The 23746-nt window shown below is 40.9% G+C and overlaps 1 protein-coding gene across 2 annotated transcripts in view; it reads right to left on the reverse strand.

The window, feature by feature from the left end:
• Positions 1–23746, reverse strand: part of MID1 (midline 1) — a 261586-nt gene that overhangs the window by 231835 nt on the left and 6005 nt on the right. The window contains exon 1 of one of the 2 annotated variants that reach the window (XM_054203756.1): positions 7288–7930. The exons of the other annotated variant lie outside the window; for it this stretch is intronic. The gene's annotated coding sequence lies outside the window, so the exon portion shown is untranslated. Of the gene's footprint in view, positions 1–7287; positions 7931–23746 lie in introns of those variants that run through there. 2 annotated transcript variants of the gene reach the window in all.

Consider the following 23746-nt stretch of genomic DNA (forward strand, 5'->3'; position numbering starts at 1 on the left):
TCTAGTCACCCTCTTAAAATAATAATATTTTCAGACCTGTCAAAAGTAAGTGTTTTATGATAAATAGATGTTATATTGAGATGATTTAAAAAAAAAATTTAAAAAAACCTAAATCCTCCTGAATATCCTTTCATGGTTTCCTTCAGATCATTCCGTTAGCATTTACCTGCCTCTAACCTGTAATGTACCACATTTACCTGCCTCTAACCTGTAATGTACCATCTCTAATGTCCTTAAGCTGAGGGTAGGCTGTGCAAATCCTGTGGCAGCCTCACTGGCTTGAACATGCAGAGCCAGACCACTGTCCCTTCCCCCAGCAATAAGCTACTTCTCCAGTTAGGCTTACAGGGCACTCCAGCAAGAGATCCCCAAACAGCAGCCATAGCGCTGTGATGGAAAACAAGGGATTTAGAGTTCCACAGATCTCCCCTCTGGTTATACTCTTTTTCAACCCACAGTCTTGGAGAAAACAGTCCCCTACTGAAAGCAGGGGAGAGGGGGAAAAAACTTGCTGTTTTTTACATGCTTGCGTAGATCTTATTTGTGTTTGCAGAAAGTGTTAGATGTGGACATGGGACTTCCCCATAGAAGTCTACCAGTGAAAGACATCCTGTAGACACACACTGCTCAAGAGCACAAATTTAGTGTTTGCCCTGTATTCTTGGTAAATAAAAATGACATGACATTTGGCTTTTTGAAGAAAGAAAGATATCTCTCCCCCAAGCAACTAAGCCATAAACAGCATGATTTAAATTATTTCAGGAAAAACTTTTAGTATTTTATGTTTATACACCATAAGGTGTCAGAACAGCCCACACTTCTTAACTATAGAGATATGTCCAACTACATCACTCTTAATTTCAGACCTTAAAGATCATCTCGTTCCAACCCCCCTGCCATGGGCAGGGACACCTCCCACCAGACCAGGTTGCTCAAAGCCCCATCCAGCCTGGCCTTGAACACTTCCAGGGATGGGGCATCCACAACTTCCCTGGGCAAAATAAGTGTTATTTAGGAAGAACGCTTAGCATGATAATGAAGCCAGCAAATCTACGCTAAATTAACTTGAGAAAACTGTGATGATGTTCCACAAATACTATGTTTTCCAATTAAATGTAACTAAGCACTGTAACTGCTATCTTATAGGTGAGGTCTAGCATGAGAATCTCTCAGATTTCGTTTTTCCATGAGCAGAGAAACATCATATGGAAAAAAGAGCACGGAACGCGTTTTGCTGCTGTTAAGGAACCACTGCTCTCAAAATGTTCCATTTTCTATTCTTCGCGTAGTTAGTATTTTCAATGAATTTAACTTAAGACAGGGTAGACTAGTAATGTAAGATCAGGCTCCAAATATGGGAGTGTGAGAAACTGTATTTGCAAAGATCGTTTTAATTAGACCAACTGCATTGCATCCAGGCCCGTAACAGGCAATGCAGTTTTATCACCAAGAGCTACAGAAGAGTAGACCAGTTCTCTGGCTGACCTACCTTTCCACCTAAGCAAGCCAATACAACAAGTCATTACGATTTTAAACACTTGCAAAAATAATAAGCATCGCACTAGGGAAAACTAAAATAGATGCACTATTTTGAAGCTTCACCAAACTAGGCGTTTAGTGTTGCAAGTAACGAGCTAGCATTTCCAAGCTACTGAGGAGCTTACTGCCACCCATCCGCCTCTTAGGCTCTGGGTACCGCACAGGGTTCTCACACGCGCGCGATGTCTGGCAGTCGCTACAGGTAACAACAGTGCCCAGCCACACCGGCCTTCTAGTCAAAATTCTCAAAAAATCCCTTTTACTAATGAAAAGCCTAACAAAAATTTTAATCCTCAAGCTGTTTAAAAGGTTATCACTGTCGTTGTTTTACTAAGAATTTTACCATCTTGAAGTTTGTAATTTAAAGCAGATTTACAAAATTAAAATCGTATCTGCATATAGCTTACTCGCTAACTTACAGCCTGAAGTTATTTAATAAGATCTGGAGAAATTGCTTGTAATGAAAATGTAAATTGAGCCTTAACTCAAGTTTTAGAAATTCAGTAGAAATTAAACAATAAGGAGTCTGTATTTTTATAGGGTTTTTTTCTTTCAACCTATAATTTACCACACCTGCTTGAATTCCTTTCTAAACCTTTATAAAAGCTGAGCTGTTAACAGTTTATTGTTGTGTAAAAAGTATTATTAAAACATTCGTTTGTTTTTTTCTTTCCCTATGAAGTCTGTTTTACAGATTTAAACTTTTTAAAATTATTTGTATGTTGTTTTATATGCATAGGTTATATAAATATATGATATAGTTCATATAAATAACATGACTACTATTTTAAGGATCAGAAGTATATTCTGTTAGCCAAAATGTGATGCAAGAGTGACTGCAAAATGATATTTTGGATCATTACTGTCTTCCAGGTACACAGAGTAAGAAGCAGTTCTGCTTACAAGAAACTTACAGTACGTTAAATCAGACAGAAAAAGGATGGGGGAAAGTGCCATTATCGTCTGTCCCATGTTATAGATTCAAATCTGAAAAACATACAGCTTCAAGTACATGGAAAGCCACCATTTTAGGGCCTGAATTATGACACATGAAGAAGTGCGTCCAGCTAGCAGGAAGACTCATTACTCACTTCTGAAAACTGGAGATGAAATAGTTGGCTCAAAGTCACCCAGAGAGTCAATAATGCAGCCAGGTGGTGACCCGCATTTCCCTCACCCTTGTCCAGCCTGCAGGTCTTCTCAGTTAAACACAACATGGAGCTCCAATCCCACTTGCTTTTATTTTTCTTCATTAAGGTAGCTTTTGCAGCTTCTTATAAGACAAGCGCTGTACATGCGGCCAAAAGCAGTGGTACTTTCAAAAACCTGTATAGTAAAATATTCATCAGGTACGCCGCTGCTATTCATTGCCTCGCTAGGGCTGAAAAATCCAGAAAGGATAAATTCCTCTGTTTGCTTAACGTTTTGTTGGGACACAGTGCCTACAATTATATGAGTCAATTAAACGAGCCTGGGACTGTTCTCCGGCACTGAGGCCAAGAGGCATGGAATAACTCACATTCACGCTGTTAAATTCTCCTCCCCTTCAAAACAGGGTGGCCACAGGCAAAACCCCTTATTACAGGGGTTATCACTGGCTCATCCTGGTGCCCAAATCATGCCTGGGAACAGGCAAGACAGTGCTGGTTTGCCAGGCCGATATCATGCCTGGACTGTTCCATTCATGGCCCAGCACCCAGGGGCCCTCCCCATTAGCAGGGACCTGCCCTGGCCTCCTGCTGGCCCCTTGTTCAGAGGTGAATTTCTGTCCAAGCTAAAGAAAGACCATTTCCCTTGATCTCTCTCTTTTAACCCCGCAGACGAATCGAATAGCAGCTGCGTCAGTGTAATAGCTTGGTTCCTGCTCAGACACAAAGAAAGCAGGTATTTATCCACACCTCTTTCATAGGTCTGGGAGCCACAGCCAGTTCTATAATTTCTCGTGCTTCCAAAGTTAAGGAAAGAAGGGGTTTTTCTTCTGTCACACGGCCATTAATAATGAATAACTTTGTCCAGATGTTTGGTGTCTCAAGTCACAGGGACCCAAATAAAATCACCTATATGAAGGTAAAACACCTTTTGATTTCAGAGTGAGCAGAGAGCGCTGTATACAGATTTTGTTCTCACCTGAACAGACTTTCTACTGCTCTGCATTTCCAGTACTGCTATTCAAACAAGGAGAAAGAACAAAACAAAACAAAAAAAAGAAAGCAGGACAGTTTTCCTCAGTTTGTTAAGAACAAAGAACTAACGCCCACATAGAGAGACTGCTTTTTATAGCAAGTACACCTCCTAAAAGTTAATTACTTACAATTTAACACAGCAGGAGTGACCAAAGGCACCACTGAAACAAGCAGTGCCATCTAACGGAGGAACCACCTTGTGTAATTTAAGCATCCAAACAGAAAACGAAAAGTCCGCATAGTATCTATGTTGAGCCACAAGCACACCAGAAATTTTTCAACAAATAGAAGGCAATTCCTGCCAAGAAGAGTCTATCCTCTAAGTTTAGGCATTTTGGAAATAATCAGGCTGCATGGATTACTGGGAAAAAAAAACCAAACCACACACACAAAAAAACCAACAAGGTGACAAAAGTGTCATTCTTCTCTTCCAGGGTGCATGATGGCTGGGTACCAGCTAAAAGCGCACCACCACCAGACTCAGTCCAAAAAGAACATGTGCCCTGACCTACAGAAAGGTAGAGGAAGGACGTTAAGCTTCACGGTTGCTTCCCCCACCCCAAAATCAGCCCTCCTGCAAGGCGGTGGTAACACATGGCACCCACCATGGGCTGCCTCCACTCAGGGATCTCACAGGCTCCTGTAATACCCGTAATACCACCCACCATAACGCTACATCAGGAAAAAACTGTTTTCCCTTCTATAAATATAAGTTATGGGGATGAAATGATAATGAAAAGCCCTTACACGATGGCTTTTCAAGTCTGAACCAGATAATGTCATATTTTTGGAGGAGGGCTGGGGTGGGAAACATCACAGTTACACAGTTATTTTTAAACCGTGGTTGGTTAAAAAATAAAAGGGGAGGGAGGAGAAGAGAAAAAAGAAAGAATGCCTACATTTTTAAGAGATTAAACAAATTAAAATGGTATTTGTATTCCAAAATCCTCAAGGCTTAGAAAAATATCTTGAGAAGGCAATACAAATCTAAGTTAATTATGTAAATTAAAAGAATGCTGAACTGTTATATGACAGACATACAAAAAAGCATGAGCCATAAACTTTTCTCAATGGAAGATTCATTAAAAATTCCTCTATAATTTAATTAAAATCATGCCAGGAAACTAATTTTGAGACAATTTTAATCTTAGCTTTAATTCGCTAATTGTTTTAGTGTTTGAGGACTTAAAGTAGATCTGCATGGGGAAAAATAATTTGGCACTTTGGAAAGCAAAAGAATTAATGCTTGAATTTTAAAAGTGAATAATAGCTTCGTGGCAGTTAGCAGAGTATTTTGTAAATTCATATGGCAAGATATATATAGTTATATTAGCATATATGACTAATTTGTAATCCACAAGTAGGCTGGCATCTCCTTCTAGAAATTCTAAGAAGAAATCCCTTTTTATTTCAAAGGGAACCTTGGTGTGCAATGATAGGGTATTTATGCACTACATTTTATTCAAGGGTTAATTGATTTCATATTTACATCCAAAAGCAAACTCAAAGCAACTACCAGTATACATAAAACATCATCTTGCTTGTGTGGTTTCACATCTCTTGTTTATAATACACTGAAAGTACAAACCTAAATGTTTGACTCCTGTTTGTTTCTTCCTTTTTTGCTTCCTATGGAAAAACTGGGGGGGGGGGTTGTTTTGTTTGGTTGGTTTTTTTTTGGTTTTGTGTGGTTTGGGGTTTTTTTGGTTTTTTTTTTTTTTTTTTTTACAGGGTTCTTCATTAGCAGGATTTAGCTGAGAGAGAGTGTGGAGTTATTTTTATGCAAAATATTTTATGGTTTTTATAAAAATATACTAGATAAGCATCACTGAATCATTTGGTTGGTTAAAAAAAAGAAAAAAGGGGAACTCTATAGATTTTATAAATATTTAAGGCCTAAAAATGGAAAGACAGTTTGAGATCAACTAAAAACAAATGGCAAGGCAGTTTGAGATAAACTAAAACCAAATGTACAAATACATGTTCAGCGTAACTGTGAATTTAACAGCAAAATATATTATGCTTGACTGAAATAGCACTCTGTCTTTTTTACATTAATAAAGGCACGTGTTCAACCATGGCAAAAGACTGTATGTTCCCATGTGTCTTCAGGCATGCCTGTTTGTGTTACAGATAAGGTGATGTTTAAGTAATTTAACCAGCCCATGAGGCTTCAGCTTCTGTTTACACAAAGACTCATCCTCACGTTATCCTTCCCACTTGGTTAACACAGGGGCTCTCAGGTAACCTCGCTGCTTCTACGAAGGATTTATTTTCTTCCCACTGAGACGTGGGATGAAGTCACTGGGAACATTTGCTTCATTGCTGGTATTAGCAGTTGATTTCTTTGAAATCCTTCCCAGTATCAGAAAGTCCTCCTTCTCAATAATTCGGATTAGACAGTATCTTGTTGGGAGACCGTCAATGGAGGGATGAGAAATAAAAAATGCGGTGACCTCAAGCTTCATAGCATTAGCCTCCCTGTCTCACCTCCACCTCTCTCTCCCATAGGGAATGATGCCATGTTTAGTCCCTCCGGGCAGATCGGCTGGACTTATCAGAGTGAGCTTTCACAAGACAAGAGATGTATGAAATAGGATGCACCACGCAACATCTTCGCCAGACCTCTCCGCTGTACGGCCCAGCCATCATGCAGAGTTGTATGGGACGGGGAGGAGGTGCGGAAGCATCGGCGTTACCTTGCAGGGCAGTGCCCTCGCACCCCAGTGCCACACGTTAGCTCGGAGGCACCATCACTCCTCTGCCTTGCACGGGCCCAGGGGTGCAGAGCACTCGCTGAATTCAGTATCGTCCTCCTATAAGGCAGGTGTGCTCTCGGCATGCCACAGGATCTCACAAACTCCTTGCTTATAGGGTCACTTCACCTCTGGTAGCAGTAGCTTGTTTTAACAGGGTAATATATTTACCAAGGGGATGGTCGGCTTGGGTGGAGGATCTAGCAGTCAGGGAAGACATGTTTCTATTTACCGGTTTAATGACTAAGCTGGCCAAAAGGATCAAGCAGTTTTCCCTAGGCTGTTCAGTAAACCAGGGCTGTGCTTCTGATTAACACCCAAAGTGTTTCTTTCCGCCACCTTTAGCCCTGAATAGTAAAGCTGCCTTTCCAGAACAGAAAACCAAAGAAGCTAAGAAACCAATTATAAGCTGCTTCAAATTTCAGTGAGAGAACAAAGCGTGGAGAGCATGAAAGTGCAGAGTACTAACAGTTAAATCTTGGAAGAACAAGGGTTCTTCTTTAACAAGAGTTGTTAAAAACAAACAAAAAGATAAATTGATACTGTTACCTATTTTAGGAAGGGACAGATAAGACTTTGCCAACATTAGAGATGAAAAAGCTACATTGATCCACATTTATCCTCAATTACTACTGGGAGATGAGGGTTCAGCTTCCTGTTTCATCTGCAGAATTCTTTTATAAAAAGCCAATTAAATTTTCTTTCCGTAGAAGCAGCATGCCTCTTTGTAAAATCTCTGTCCCTTGCTCCTCTATTTCTCAGATTCTCCTCTGTAAAGCGAAGATAATGAATGTTTCCTTTTCCCTTACCTTTTGTCTGAAATGGGTTCTCAGGTTCCCAGGAAGCACATCCATACAAAGTGACTAACGTGAGAAAGCCCCATTCTCAGCAATGCCTCTAGACACCACTAGGGAGTTAAGTATATGAAAGGTTGCATAACTACACTTTAATAAATCAGAGGTTAACAAGGAAGTCCATAAACTTCTATCCACAAGTTCAAATGTTCCTTCAATATTACTGCAGTCATAAATAAAACATCCTCCAGCATTAAAGTTCCCATCATTTAGACCTTCCCTCTTGATGTTTGCAAGTGTGTTTATTAAACTAAAAACTGTTCATAAATGAATCACAGGTTCCAACTATCAATTCAATACTTTTCCCAGTAAACACAACATCAAAAAGCCAAACTGTTTCAAACATACAAGACTATAAAGTCCTCTTTTCATTCATTATCTCTCCTGCACCTGCTCTAAATACTTCTTAGCTTAATTGATGGTCTCTAAACAATCGGTGTTTATATTCACTTTGGAGCTGCTTCAGCAGGAAGATAATAGTTACTGTTTGTTTTCTTTTTGTGTCCTGGCTGTCACTCAGAGCCACACTGAATGGAAACTTATTTCCATCGCAGGGGCTGGCAGGAGACTCCTGCACCCACCACGGCCATTTGTTGCCTGACTCTGGTTAACACTTCACACATTAACCATGCTGCTTCACCTACACTTTATGTTCAAGCACTAGCATTTTTTATTGCGTTCCAGTAAACCAAACCACTTTCAGGCAACAGGAACACACAGAGGAGTAAACCTTGGCTTGAGGTCAACCACTCCTACAGCCAGGTCTCTGGGAAGCGAACTGCTTGTCCCTGGGATCTCACTTCTCTGAACTCGCCTACGAGACGGACCATGGGGTTGGTCCCACACCTCACAGATCCTTGGGGCAAATAACCCAGGAGCACTGTATTTAGTTAGACCTGGACTCGAACTCTGCTTCCCCACTCCTGGCATCGTGCAGCCTTTGGGGAGCTGCATCATCTTGTCCTCCATGGCCCAGGCTCCCTGGGTGGGCCACGAGGAAGAGAAGACATAACCCCAAGCTTTGAACGTACCCTATACTTCAAGCCTGAATCCACAGAGTCCTCACCAGGATAAGAAAAATTAGTGCTGTGTAGGTGGATGACTCACACACTTCCACAAAGAGAAAAAGAAAATGAAAGAGGCCCTGTCTGGTGTTTTGACAGGGAGAATTTCCACAGCAGTCTAATCGTTCACTTTTCAGTGGCAACCAAGCTAAAACAAAGAGAAACAAAAAGAGGAAAAAAAAGGCGATCTTTTTAGCACATACGTGACAAAAATGTGGCAATCTCTAAAGAGCGCTAGTGCTGCAAAACAAAAAATATTCCTGTTACTAATCAGCGTGCATTGTCTGTACTTATGGACTCTCTTGTCACCCCAGTGGTCATGTCCAGCTGACATCCCACTGGATAAATACTGCACAGAAAGCTGGGGAGGAGTTACATCTTGAAAGATTTCAGTCAGCCCAGAAAAGGTGCTAAGCAGATAGGCTCCAACAGGCTCAGTGCTTGCACCATTCAGACTTTGAGCCTATATCCACCCAAAGAGAGGACGGGTACGCTTCAGCCCCAGAGCAGAGGGGTCATGTCATTGCCAGTACCATCAACGTGGGCACAGGAAGGGTCTCGCAAAGCCGTGTGACAGAAGAAGCTGCCTTGTCACAGCATGGCTGCAGCTCTCCCCTTCCGCTTCGGCGATGCTTCCAGGGCAGCTCCTTAAGGCCAGGACCTTGCTTCCCTAGGGAAGCTGGAGCAGGTCTTTCACACCACATTTCTGTACAAGCATCACTCAGTAATTTTACTTTGATATTTGAAAACACCACCTCTCTCTACAGCAAACAACCCAAGAACTGCAATATTTAAATTAAGAAAGAAAGTGCGATTCCCAGGAAAGCTGTGATTTCCAATATAACTTTTTTAATCACTGCAGAGTTACAGTTTCTCAGTTACATGTTTTTCAACAACACATTTCTTAGCATTATCAAAGGAAATTCAGTGACACCTAGCTAGTACGCTGCAGTTAAATCCAGCATCCTCTCTTAGAGGAAGAAAACACTTCTCACTGACCAAGAGTGATGGGTGTGCAGAATACTTTGCAAGAGCTCCCTTAATTATCTGTCAACTCCACCACTCCCAAATCAGGGGGTAAGTGACAGGCAGCACCAATATAGTGCACCCTACCCCATGACAAGTTGCTAGTTTTTAGAAAGCATCCAGATAAATGTATGGATATTGCCAAAAATATGCCTACATAAAAAATGCTTTCTAATGAATGCAAAAAGAAACCAAAAAAGCTTCTTTCTAGGAACTGTGTTTTAATATTTCTCTTGTGAACTGAGTGAAAACAAGACGAAATAGTGATTTCAGCTGTGAGGTTTTTGTATTTTAGATAAACATTCTCGCTGTTACGGAATTGATACCTGACAAATTCCACCCTTTGATTTATCACATTTCACACAAAAATGCATCTAATTGCAAATTGTTATTTTTGCATTTACAGTACTATCATTGTAGCCCACCATGATTACAGCACCTGTGAAACAGTGCCTGGGGGAAAACTACTGTACCGCCGTCTCCTTTCTATTAATGGAGTAATTCAATACATTTACCTTCCTGAGCACTGTCATTTTATGCAGCCAAAGCTACATATTTCCTGCCGAAACACTGCAAGAAACGTTCCTACATTTTGCTTGCTTAATATGGTGGCTAATTCTCAGGAAAGAAAAAAAATTATAAAAAAAAAAGAGATACGGATTTTTACTTTTTGACAGAAATTCCTTTTTACCACTTATTATGTTTCTCTTCTTAATATTTAAATTAAAACCAGCACTTTCTACAGTTTGGAGGGGTTACTTCAATAACGAAGTTAACAAACAAACTCGTCAAATTGATTAATAAAGGATTTTCATATTGATTCAGTCCCATTTTAGTTTTTGACAGTCATCTTCACAGCCTATAGAAATTTAAAGCCCTTCCTGTAATGATAATTATACAGACCTTGGAAAAGACCACAAAAAAAAGCAGAAAATTTCATTTGTTTCCTTCATTAAGTAGAATCTATAGAGTCAAATTCTGTATTTCATTGCACATGCACAGCTTCTCTTTATACTCAGTGGAACTGAGGGCCAAGTCACACCCCCATTTAACTATTCTAAGATCTTATTCAAACATAATTCAAAGCATATTTTTCCTCTACAACTCTATAAACCATGAAAAGAATTGTCAAGTTTGGTTTTCAGGCTTTGACTGTCATTGACTTGACAGTGCTCAGAAAGAGTGCTCACAAGACAACTAATATTGCAACTCCAAAGAAAATGCTTTCGGACTCTCTCTCCTTGTTGTCATTCTTATGGTTCCACTGCAAAAAGGCTAAACCCAAATATGCCTACTCAGCAACAAATATTCCTCCTCAATCTGCTTACCTAGTTCTCATCCATAAAAGCTGTTACATTTAGCCCTCTTAAGTTGATTGATCTCGTTTAAACAATATAGATAGAACCAATATCTATCTACTTTTCAAAAATAATAGATAACAATTAGAAAGTGTAGGGTCCTGCACCTGGGAAGGAAGAATGCCAAACACCAGTATAGGTTAGGGGCGGACATGCTGGGAAGCAGCTCCGAGGAGAAGGACCTGGGGGTCCTGGTAGACAGCAAATTATCCATGAGCCAGCAGTGTGCCCTTGTCGCCAAGAAGGCCAATGGCATCCTGGGCTGCATAGGGAAGACTGTGGCCAGTAGGTCGAGGGAGGTCATTCTCCCCCTCTACTCTGCACTGGTGAGGCCACAACTGGAGTACTGTGTCCAGTTTTGGGCTCCCCAGTTCAAGAGGGACAGGGAACTACTGGAGCGAGTCCAGCGTAGGGCAACCAAGATGATTATGGGACTGGAGCACCTCCCTTACGAGGAAAGGCTGAAAGAGCTGGAACTCTTTAGCCTGGAGAAGAGAAGGTTGAGGGGGGACCTGATTAATGTTTACAAGTATCTAAAGGGTGGGTTTAAGGAGGACGGAGCCAGGCTCTTTTCAATGGTTCCCAGCGACAGGACAAGGGGCAATGGGCACAAGCTAGAACATAGGAAGTTCCGTTCAAATACACGGAAAAACTTCTTTACAGTGAGGGTGACAGAGCGCTGGAACAGGCTGCCCAGGGAGGTTGTGGAGTCGCCTTCTCTGGAGATTTTCAAGACCCGCCTGGATGCAGCCCTGAGGGATGTGCTTTAGGCAATACTGCTCTAGCAGGGGAGTTGGACTAGATGATCTCTAGAGGTCCCTTCCAACTCTGAAGATTCCGTGATTCCGTGAAAGGGAGGAAGGGAGTCAGTAGTGCGTAAGCCAGCTTTGGACTTTAAGGAGTCCAAAGTTAGTTCAATAAATAGAAGAGACTATATCAGTCAGAAGGGACCTACAATGGTCATCTGGTCCAACTGCCTAAATCACTTTAAAATAAGCCTCTACAGGTGTTTTTCCCTTTGTTTGCGACAGTCATCAAAATGCTTAGGAATGGAAAACAACTGCTAATACTAAAAGATCGTTCAGTTGGGCTCTACTTCAGCAGCTGGTTTCCCTCTCTTTCACCGTTGCATACACAAACCTGCAAATTCACGTTTGCTCACTTTTTTTTTTTCTTTAAAGAGTGTAAATCAGGGAAGACTTGGATGCACTAAAACAATCACACAGAATCTTCTGAGGATGCGCAGCTCAATCCCGCAAAGCCTGGTTGTCGCGGGTTAAGTCCAGTGGGACGATAAGCACCACACAGCCGGTCAGTCACTCCTCTCTCACTACTCTCAGCATGACAGGGGAAGAAGAAAGAAAGAATAAGAAACAAGAAAACTTGAGGGTCAAGATAAAACAAACAAAATTAAATAATTGTTTAGTAGGTGAGTGATAAGTGGAAGAAAAGGAAAGAAAACAAAACAAATAATGTGAATGCAATCACTCACCACCTCCCATGAGTAGATCAATGCCCAGCCAGCTTCAGAGCAAAATATGGCTAATTCCCTAAAGGCTCCTCCTTTTTCCTTTTATTGCTCAGCATGGCATTAATTGGTATGGCATGTCTCTTTGGTTAGGTCAGGTCAACTGCCCAGTTATGTCCCCCCACCCTCAATCTATTCACTGGGGTGGCAGAGGGAGAAACAGAGAAGACCTTGATGCTGTACAAACACTACTCAGCAAAAGCTAGAATATTAGTGTGTTATCACTTCGATTTCAGCCAAAATTCTAAAACACAGCACCACATGAGCTGCTATGAAAAAAACTTACTCTATCCTAGCCAGGCCCAGTGCAAAGGTATAATTACTGTGATCAAACCCAGGTTATATTCAGAAGGAAAGGAACAAAGAAGAATGTCTCCTAAGGCATAACAAACACTGGCAGGCAGCTGGGCTGTTATGTTTTTTAGGTTTTTTGGCAGTGAACTGTAGCTTTCTCTGTGAATTCAGAGGGACCAAAGCATTTAACCGACTTTACAAAAGTTCGGCTTGGCTACACCATTCCCCCAAGGTTTTAAAGGCAACCTGAGCTCACGTGTCTTTCTAGAGCCATGGCGCACATCACAAAGAACTCAAAGAGGGCTTAGTCTGACACAACTTTTCTTAGTTGTGAGAAGACTTGGTAAGACATATGCCTGCACATTTGGGATGTAATTTTATGACTTTGTAACAGCCACAGCCCATTCACAGTAGTAGTAGGCAGCGCACTTGTAGCACTAACAGCACTGAAGACTCCAATCTTTTCCCTGCCAACGTCAGGACAAAAATCTGCATGTGTTCACACAATTCACTTGTGAGGCAAGTTTGGAATTAAAGATTGGCTTGAGCTTAAATGTGACAGACTTTCTAGCCGTAGTTACTCATATTCAACATAGCTGACACATAGAGGACATTTACTCAGCGTCTGCTAGCATCTCTTGGATTGCTGTCTAGCAAGAAGGATTAAGGAGAGTAAGCCAAACTGCTGCTTCATAGAGAAGCAGCTATAATTGTAGGACTGCTGGCAAATTTCTCATCTAAAGTCTAAAAAAATGTGTTAATATGAGATAATCTGGAGCCATGTTTCCTTACTAACTGGTCAAGGGAAAAGTGGTTGTCACTTATCGTTCTCTTCTCCTGTAGAAGACCCTTCCCTACAAACCTTTCCCCTTCTAACCAACAGCTACATCAGACCTGATCACTTACCTTGGAGAACACACACACAGAGCACTCTTTTGCCCATCCTACTGCCAGGACTGATACTCTTCTCCTTTGATGAAGCATTTCCTAGCTGAATCCAACAGTGGAGATAGATTAAACATTTCAGCTGCTACCACCACAGTTATGGTGAGGAACAGATACTTCATACAAGGGAGTTAGAGATTATCCTATCAGGCAAAAGGGACAGAGAATACTGAAGATCCGGAAGTTATGGGCTTAAAAATACAGGCCAGAAGTGCGAAGGAGCAGGGATATAATCCAACTAATAAATCCTTGCAAGGAGATGGAGTAGGGTTTTCCCCACATGGGTTCACAGGAGTTGCTACCCACAGCAGCATTTCTGGGGGAGGCTTGAATTGAAATACTTTTCAGCACATCAAGGAACAAATTTCTGCTGAGAATAACATCATGGATTGGGGAAGTTAGTCTATCACTAAAGAGGAAAAAGAAAAAAAACAAACCAACAACCTCTTGTGACATATTTGCCTTTTATAAATCATAAAATATTTATTCCCTGAGATTACAGACATGTTGATCCGAAGTGTTAAGTGACCTTACCCATCTTGCTTAGATGGCTAATAAGTTACAGACAAATTCTCGGAGTGCCAGAGGAAAGAAAGGTTACCTTTAAATTTGTTACTTTGTTGGCACTCACAATTCCTGTCTCCACAAATATTCCTAGGGGGCAGCGGGGGAGTCTTAACAGACTCCTATAAGAGGCAGCGAGCCAAACTGTAGTTATTCTAAAGAATGCATCAGTTGTCTGAAATTTTGCACCCTAGTACAGATCCTGTTTGTCTGAAAAGGATCCAGGCCGTGTAAAAACGGTCTGCTGGAGAGAGTCCAGAGTTTTACAGACTAAAAGCATATAACTTTACAACATTCCACTTCAAATCTTGCATGAAAATGCTGGTTAGCAAACTGTGATAGGTAAAGGGAGGGGAATAGCTTTTAACATTGTCAAAATATTTTGGGGCCAATCTCAGAAGAACTGTGGGAAGAGCAAAAGGAAAAGGTAGCATCTGTAAAATATTTCATACTCCACTCTTTCTGCATCCTTACAGAGATACTTCACTCACTGCTACACTTACAGGGAGGTATTACTGACATTTTCAGTTTACAAGGTATAGGCTCCTTGCCATCTGTTCAAAATTCAGCTGAAAAAAATCATCTAGCTACCAGTATGGTCTATTAAGCCATTCTACAAAACCCTTCACTGGTTTTCTGATGCACTGAGAATCAAATATGAAGCTTCAGTCCCAAGAATATTTTCTTACATGTTTAGTTTTATTGCCCTGAGCAGACCTACTAACTTACATGGACTACAGTATGTAGTAAAGTTAAGCAAGTGTGTAAGTGTTTGCAGGTTCAGGGCCTTAGATCCCTGTTCTGGTCCACATGACCTAACATAGCAAGTAATATCTACAATAAATATGATTCCTTCTACTTCCATTTGTCCCGTTTCCCATGGGAATGATGGTTCAGGTCTTTTTCAAACTCTACGCAAATCTGCTATGCTTTCATTAACCCTTTTTAATTGTTTAAGTGTTGAAACTTTGTGTGTGAGATGTGTAATTTATTTGCACCATTTAATTAAATCTTATGTCATTTAATGCTGTAGAGCTGGCCAGTGAGATGAATTCACCACAGGTAGTTTATGTAGCCAGTACAGGCATGCTTACTCCAGGGAGCGACATAGTATTTTTCTCAGTGCGACCATACCTGCAAGCAGTTGAAAAACACCAGGTAAAGCTGTTAGATTCAAGGATCCTTGTTTCTAATGGGCTGCAAAACAAACAGGCTTTCAGCAAAGAGTGATCGTGTTTCTGGGAAAGGGGTATCAAAGGCTGAGCAAGAAGGACATCTGCAGCAGTAGGGACAAATGCTCAGGCACCTGGACAAGCAGACAGGCTGACGAAGCTGTGGCTGAATCAGGATATCCATCCTCTTCAGAAGAGAGGCCTCGCAGGAGGCTTCGTTGCCCTGTTATTAACCCAGTGGCATTTGAATGGTGCATCACAGGAGTGAACCATTGGGGATTGGACTAAATGACCTTTAAAGGTCCCTTCCAACCCAACACATTCTATGAAGCTGGTAACTCACATGGTTAAATGCCCCCACACTAAAAGCCATTTGAACCTGTTTCCAAGAACAGACAGCGTTGTTTAAGAAGCTGCCAGCTGCACCGGTCTGACATAAAACAAGGTCCCTTCAACTTCCCTTATAGAGCAGTCACTGCAGAAGCAGAACCATTTTCCTTATAGGACCATACTTGCCTGCTTCATCATGCGGTAATCCCAACAGACTAGGTTTTTTAAAAGTTACTACAAAGGAAGCAAGCACAGAAAGAAATACTATGGAAATAAGTTACTTTATATAGGCAAAGTTAGAACTAGGCAAAAAAAAAGTTTTCATTTTAGAAATGCTTCAGTGATTCATTCTACACCTAAACGAGTTTATGGTAGTCTGAAACAGTAAAGACAACAAAAAGGAAGACACTCATTTCAGACTATCATAAAATGCCTACAACACTCACCCAAGGCGTGTGCTCCGAGCCATTCTGAAAAAAGAAATAAAACTGTTATTGTACAAAATGGTACACTAGGAGCTACTGGGAGCAGCCCAAAGCAGCCAGGATCTGGGTCACCCATCCAAGACATGACAGATTCAGGGTTAAGATCCCATTCTGTCAACAACCTGACGTGACTCTGCGAGAGCCTGTATCTGCACTTTTGAAGCTAGCTTCTACATTTCTCCTCCACGTCCCCCATTTTACTGGCAACTCTTAAGACTGAAGAGCCTTTTTATAATGGAAGTGTAGTCAAAATTAATCAGTCCTGCAAAAAAAGAGTGTTTTGACCAACTCATATTTCCATCAAAAACAATTAATGAAAAAAATCATAAATAAAACATCAACCAGAAATATCTAAATAACTCATTTTCCTTTGCTACTTAAGTATAATTAAGCTACTTTCAGAATACCACACTGAGTGCCATGCTCATAGGTATCAGCCAAGATTTGCCTGTACCACATGCAGAGGTATGCTGCACATCTTAAAGGCAGCTTCAGCAAACGTGAAACATGGCTATTTGCATTTCTGAGTAAGTGGCTGAGGTGTTCTTTACACATGAGCTACGAAGTCCACAGCGGCTTCTAATGTCACCCCGCGAAACAGAAAAAAGGCGATAGACATGGGTCTCTCTTCCTCAGAACCCAGACTGGTGATCTAACTGGTGGGATATTTGCTGTTTCAGAGTTTGTTACTTCTTGTGCTTTGTACAGAGGCTACATCCTTATTTAAACTGGCACACACTTCTCTTGAACCTTCAGTGCGTACATATTTCCAAATAAAAAACCTGCTCAAACAGAAAATTCTCTAATAACGGGGACTGAGGAAGTTGTTCTGCTCTGAATCCTGTAAATTTGGTGCATCCTGATGCTTCTGAGACAGCACTTTCTGGCTTGCACAACTGTCAAAATGCAAGTCAGAACTGAGACACAGGAACTCCAGTATGTCATCACGTCCACACTGCCGCTCTTCTCAGATCTGCTTTCTGAAGAGCCTTCAAACACTTTGTACAGTTCATTTGCCAACAGTTTAGTACACAGTGCTTCACCACTTCCCTTGGAAGACTCTTCCACATGAATGTTACTCATAAACCAAAGAGGAATTTATAATTGGATGCAGATCTCCTCCAAAAATTGTCACACACCATATATTAATTTCTGTATGTTGATCAGTGCAGTTTGAGTGCTTCTGTAATACTCATTCAACATCCTTTGTTACACATGCTGGGATGAAACGCTGTAAACCATTCCTCCTCTTTGTGCCTTTGAAATTTTTTCAGGCAGTTGTATTCCTAATAGCCACCATTTTGAATGTGAGGCAGATAAACACTGCACTGCAAAAGCCACACCATACTGAAAAAGGAAGTCTTGATTCTATTGTTTCAGTTTATTAGCTTGCAACTCAATTTCAGAGCAACATATATGGTGAAGAATATCTCTTGAACCAGAAAGAGATGTTTTGTCTTTTTTTGTGGGAAGACAGAAGAATGAATGATCTTGCGTTCTGCAAGACGCATGAACAGTGGGGTTCAGCACAACAGTATTTGTTACCTGAAGAGTCAGAAGGAAAGTGTATTTATGATTGCAACTGTTTATTTGATTGGAACTATACCAATCTTATGTAAGGGGGGGGGAAAAAGGAAATATGATTTAGAAAAAAAATGACATCCTTAACATTAAATCCCCTGTCATTTAAGTCTCCTGCACCTGGGATGTCTTCCTTTAAAAGTAAAGCCATAAGTCACTTTGGAGAGAGGCCAACTGTCTGGAATCCTTTGTCCAAAACCAAGTGTGGGCTTCTTAACAAGGCATGACATAAAAAGTCAAGACCCTTTCTCTTTTTGCAGTATATTAAAAGCCTCTTTCTCCCTACAGTTTCACAAAAACATAAAAGAAACTAAATCAGTGCAATTGAGAAGAGAGAAGTCACGCTTCAGGCATAAATGCTCAAACACAGCCTACAGTGGAAACAGCACATGAACAAGCAACTTCTGCCTATCTGAGAGCATAAGAAAGCAGTCACAGGTATTAAAAAGTGAACAAAGGAAACAATAAAAAAAACTGCCCCCAGCTCTTAAATGTATTTGTTACTGTTGGTGATTTTTGATAACGTGTAGAGACATTTCATTGTGTACTTGCAACTTTTAAAAATGAGGACCATTTCACTTCCCATGGACTAACTTATTAATTCATGTGTTCAGAGCCTTGAAACCTTGTGGTCCCATGAACGCAGGGCTCTCTGCTTCCAATAGTTCATAAATTATCCATTTTGTCCATAGAACTGCAGGCAGAATAATATTACTGCTTTGAAAATGCTGATCATTCAGAGAAAGGAAGCCATAGCCATGCCTGATGTATCACCACAAAGAATACTCCAAGGGAATTACACCACATGATTTCATGGGCACCGAAGAAAAAGCCTTGAGAACAGTCTCTCCTGGGTGGGAAAGCGTAACACCATCACCTTCCTAGCACTGCGTTCAACAGATACAACCCAGTTCACCCTATACAAAAGAACAGACCGGCTTGAACATGAGACCAAGGAATCAGCTGTAAATGATAAAACTGACTTCTTCAGAGCCTGGCCATACCAAACTATTACGGTAAAAGACTGATTAATTTGGATTAACTTTGTTTTTTTAAAAGTGCGAGGTAACCATAAATTTGATTCAGTGCTTGTACAAACATCTCAGTACCTAGCTGCTGTCTCCACCTATTCGTAATTCAGGAGGCCCAAATGAATGCCAAGTGCCAGGAGCCAACAGAGGTGCCTAACTTCACATGGAGTTTTTAAGGCTATCAAAAGCCTATTTTGATTTAGTCTTAGTTCTCACCCTCTGTCTCATCTCCCAGGCATTTGCGACCTCCACGTGGGAGGAAAAAGTCCTTGATCCAGTGCTTTAGGATTTTTTTTTTTTGGTCAACATCTGCATAACGTAAAACATATGAAGAATTACATTAGTAAGTCCCACAAGCCAGGGTATCTCCTTCCTTTGGTGACAGCTTTCACCAGATGACCACAAAGTCTGGATTCTTGCACCATCTTTCTCCCAGTGGCAGAGACGCTACGGGAGGGAATAAAAAGTTTATGTTCACACAGATATGCCACCTTGTGGCTATAGCACTGCCTTTCTGGAAGATACTGAACACCGACTAGAGACCCCTTAGTCAGGGAAAGATCACCAGGATGCACCTTGCATTTCCTGGGCTAGTCTTATAAAAGGTAGACCAAAACAAAAGCATCTCTAGTTATGCTTAAAATACAGTAAGCTCTGCTCAGCTCTTGGGAGAACAGTTATTAGTAATTGCATTTGGAATAAATTCCCAAACAGATGACACTATCCACCAGCACTAAAGAAAGCGTCCCCCGAAGTCCAGAAGAGAGCAGCCCATCACCCCCTGTACTGTAGGTCTTGTTCTAAGGTACTGATTATGAAAGGCACAGCAGTCAAAGCTTAAGATCACACTTCACACACCTAGAAGTTGAGCAAAACCTAATTTATAACACACACATCTTTCTCAATCTAGTGTTTAATGACTTCAGTGGGGAAAAAAATACTGAGCCCCAGCTCTTTAGAAATAACAGGTTGCCTTTTATTTAATAGTTGTACCATATTTGCACGTTACTGGACAAGAGATTCTTGTCACATGTTTCCTTAGATTTTTACTTTGACATCTACCTTCAGAATATAAAACCATGAAAAAACACTGACATGGTCCTGATCTAGGAGAATTATTGAACCTTGCTAATCTTTCAAACAAGTTTTAGCTTTAGCTTGTCCAAGCATTTTAAAGAGGTTTTTCCTCTAGGCAAAATGTTAAAAGCTGTTTTTGAGTAGACACATAGCTATACAGTTGCCTACAATTACTGAATATTTTAGTAGCCTGGTTCAATTTAATTTTTGCAAAATATTTTTAGATGCAGAACTTCTAAACCTCAGAAATGAGAGTCAGATAGTGATGTTGCTTATGAATATAGAATGTAACATGCTTCTGTCCCAAAAGACAGTAATAGAAAGTCACAGTAATGATTGCAATCATAAAACAAGTATTTTGCAACAGTCACATGTTGGTTGCCTGAGACAACGTTCCCTTCTTGTGTGCTCAGAATAAGGACTGGATTAAGTCAGAGACCACTGTGGAAGACAATAGCTTTCCAACAGGAATGAGCAGAATGTGTTATGGGATCCCTCTAGCAAGATGGAGTCCCCAGTCATCAACCACATGGCCTTAGCCAGAAAGCTGTGAAATTCACAGTGGCTGTCTCACCACTTAGGCTGAAAAGCAGCTTGGAGGAACAGCCCTCTGACTGGTAAGGAGGGAAGCATATTCAGGCCCTGCCATTGAGAGAGAACTTTGAACAGCATGACAGAAAGCAGCTTGTTCTGCTAACAAATATCCCCGCTGCAACCCCTTTGCACCCTCCCTATAGATAGAGCAAAGCAACCTACTCACACACAAGTGAATAGATGGACAGGTTCAAGCGGATGCTTGTGACAGCAAAAGGTTTTCTGCTAATACAAATATCCACCCGTCTTTTAAAATTGATAATATGACCTAATTTTAGGAAGGTCAGCAGTTCAGTGTTTGCTGTTTTATGACCTAGGCACTAACAATTAAGTCACCCATCATTTGGCAATTCAGTTTACCCAATCTCACGAAATAACTGACCTCAGAAATGCTGACTCATGAGAATGAGGTTATGGGAAGTATCAAGCAGAAGAAGTTAATCACACTTCCATTTCCCCATTGTTCTTTTTCTATATTTACATTCTCCTTCTCTTGGACCATTGGCTTTAATTTGGGACCTAATGGATCGAATGCTATGCCTTGTATTCTCATAGTGAGCTTAATGGATACAGCGCTATGCTGTACAGCATTGATCGACAGCAATCAATGACTCAGCACTGCTACGTAACCATGGGAGTTTACTAATTTGTTGCCCATAGCACATCAATAACACATTTTACACAACAAAGCAAACACTACACTTTGGTCTCCAAGGAGAGCCTTATCATGTGACTCTTCAATCTATCTTCTACTTAGAAACAGCGCTTGGGAGAACAATCTCCTCTCCTGCATTAACACAATGGGGTTTTAACTTCCCCACATTTATTTGCAGTAGTTACATTCTTGCTTGCTTTATATCTACAGAGATGTTTCCCTGATTTTTATTACTACATCACATAATCTATACAATTAGAGGAAAAGGTACACATTTTGTAGAATTAATGGTAATAGTTTCACACGTGTAACTTTTCCCACTTATTTTCGCCATGATTTTATTAGGTTTTGTGTTCATTCACGTCAAATCTGTATTTGTTGTTACTAAATGCTAACGTTAAAATGGGAGACTGGGCTATAACTCTTGAGACTCTTAACCAGGTAGAAGCTAAAAGAAAAGTAGCCAAAGTTCCCCAATTTCCAAGCAGTGAGTCTTTAGTATTAGAATGAGTGAAGAGGGCAGCAGAATGCTCCACTGTCTTGTACACTGTAGACATCTTACCAGTCTGAGGCTGAGTCTGTTCTTCTCCACAGATACAGGCCACCTGTGAGGCACCAGAGAGTCTCACCCAGCTGATCTACCAGCACCTAGTATGGGAGCCGGGGGCATAAGGTGGAGATAAAGGGCAGATGCAGGCCCAACTTTGGCACTGCTACGGCACTGGGACATGGGCTCTCAAATTGGGAAACGTTTCCAGATTCCATGCTAGGGACACAGCCAAAGTCTCACAAAGCAATCACAGAAATGTAGGTCTGAGAGGGTCTATTTGGGGTCATTTCCCTGCTGCCAGGGAGGATCAACTGTACCCAGATCATGCAAAACAGGTATTTGCTCAGTCTGTGAAAAACCTCTGAAGGCAGATCTGACAGTTTCTTTGGGTAGCCCACTCCAGTGCCTAAATACCATTGTAATTGTAAAATTCTTACTAAAATCTAACAAATGCTACAAATTGCCTTTTGTTCCACCCTCAGCGGATATGAAGAACAATTAATTGCTGTCATGTTTATAACCACGTCTGTGTATTACAGCACAGTTAATTCTCTTTTCTAGACAGTAATTCACCAAGCTGAGTTTGGGCAAGTAGCACTTTGATAGCGAAACCAATGAGTTGCCCAGCTGTAGCAGCCATCCCCAGCTCCGGCTGGTTCCCAGGCACACGCTTCCAGCTTCGCCTTTTGCTCTCCTATGAAGGCAGCAGGGAGAGCTCAGCTTCTCCTTGGTCCTCTGGGTGAAGGCAGCAGCTGGACAGAATATTAGTTCATGAAAGTCCTTGTACAGGACACTCTGGGAATCCAGGTTTTCAATAAACTCAGGTCCTGCAATCTATTTCATGTTTTCTTGTTTGCTTTCCATTAGTCTTTCTCCAGTTTGTTTGTATATTTCTTAAAGTATCATGTATAAAACCGAATGAAGAATTCAGGCTGGGGGCTTATCACGGTGGAACAGGGCAAAGTAATTACCTCTCATCCCCTCGCGTACAATACCTTCAGTAATGAGTCCCAGAACGACTTTTGCATTTTAACATTTTGTCACATCGGTGACTCGCGTTCGTTTTCTAATTTGCAGTAGCCCACAGATTCTCCTGCTGGCTGAATTATTCCCCATTTTCCATAGATAAATTATATTTTCCTCCCTGACTGTAGGGACTCGTGCTTCTTTTGGTTCACTTATATCTTCCTGATTTCAGGCCAGCTTGCCAGCTAGTCAAACTACTTTCAAATTTAGTTCTACTCACCCAGCCTGGGTGATGTACTGGAAACTTGGCAGATGATACAAAACTTCATGAAAAGTTTAATTGATGGAGTCGGTAAGCCCTTTCTAGAGAGAGCTTTGTATTTTAACTTTTATTGTATTACAGCAATTCTTCATACCCCAAAACTTTAAAGTGTTTGTGGGTGAGTATGGGCCTGTTCAGCTGATGGTTCTGCTCGACTGTAATCTTCCATTTTCTCCTCATGTGTTGTTTCGTTAGTTCTCATGTGACATAGACAAAATGTTCAAATTGAAGTCTTCATGGAACAGAAACATACGAACTAAAACCTTCAAGGCACATTAGGTTAACCTCCAAAATTAAAATGCAAGCTAACAACTGTAAGTCATTTCACTGAGTTTATTTTCATTACTCTAAACCAAAACAATCCTGTTGTGCATTCCAGCAATGTGAAATGGTAGACATTAGAACCAAGATGTTAGGTCTCCGAAACATCAGTGCACCTACAGGGTATTGCTGTTAATCAGATCAACATCTAAACTTATTTCAAAATCCAGGTAACTTTCCCATTCAGGAGAGCACTGTGGGCTATATACCGTGATATCCAAATGTATCTTTTTTTTTTCTCATAAGTGTTTCTTCCAGTTCATGCCACGAATATGGTGAGATTCTAGAATGAAGGATATAGAGATTTCATCATTTTGTTTTCTAACATCAAGTGCACTTCTCTGTTCCCATCATCCTTGTCTGATATACGGATGCACGCCAGTTTCATTGCAATCTTTTCTTCTGTACTGACATCTATATGAGCCCCTTCAAGCAGTTAAAAAGCCCACTAAAATATGACATATTGGTGACTCCAGACAGGAATTTGTCAGTTTTCTCTTCTGTATGTGTCATACACGTCATGTCTTAGGCCATACATTTTACTGACACAA

This window comes from Rissa tridactyla, chromosome 1, assembly GCF_028500815.1.
Source record: "Rissa tridactyla isolate bRisTri1 chromosome 1, bRisTri1.patW.cur.20221130, whole genome shotgun sequence".
NCBI classification, from domain to species: domain Eukaryota; kingdom Metazoa; phylum Chordata; class Aves; order Charadriiformes; family Laridae; genus Rissa; species Rissa tridactyla.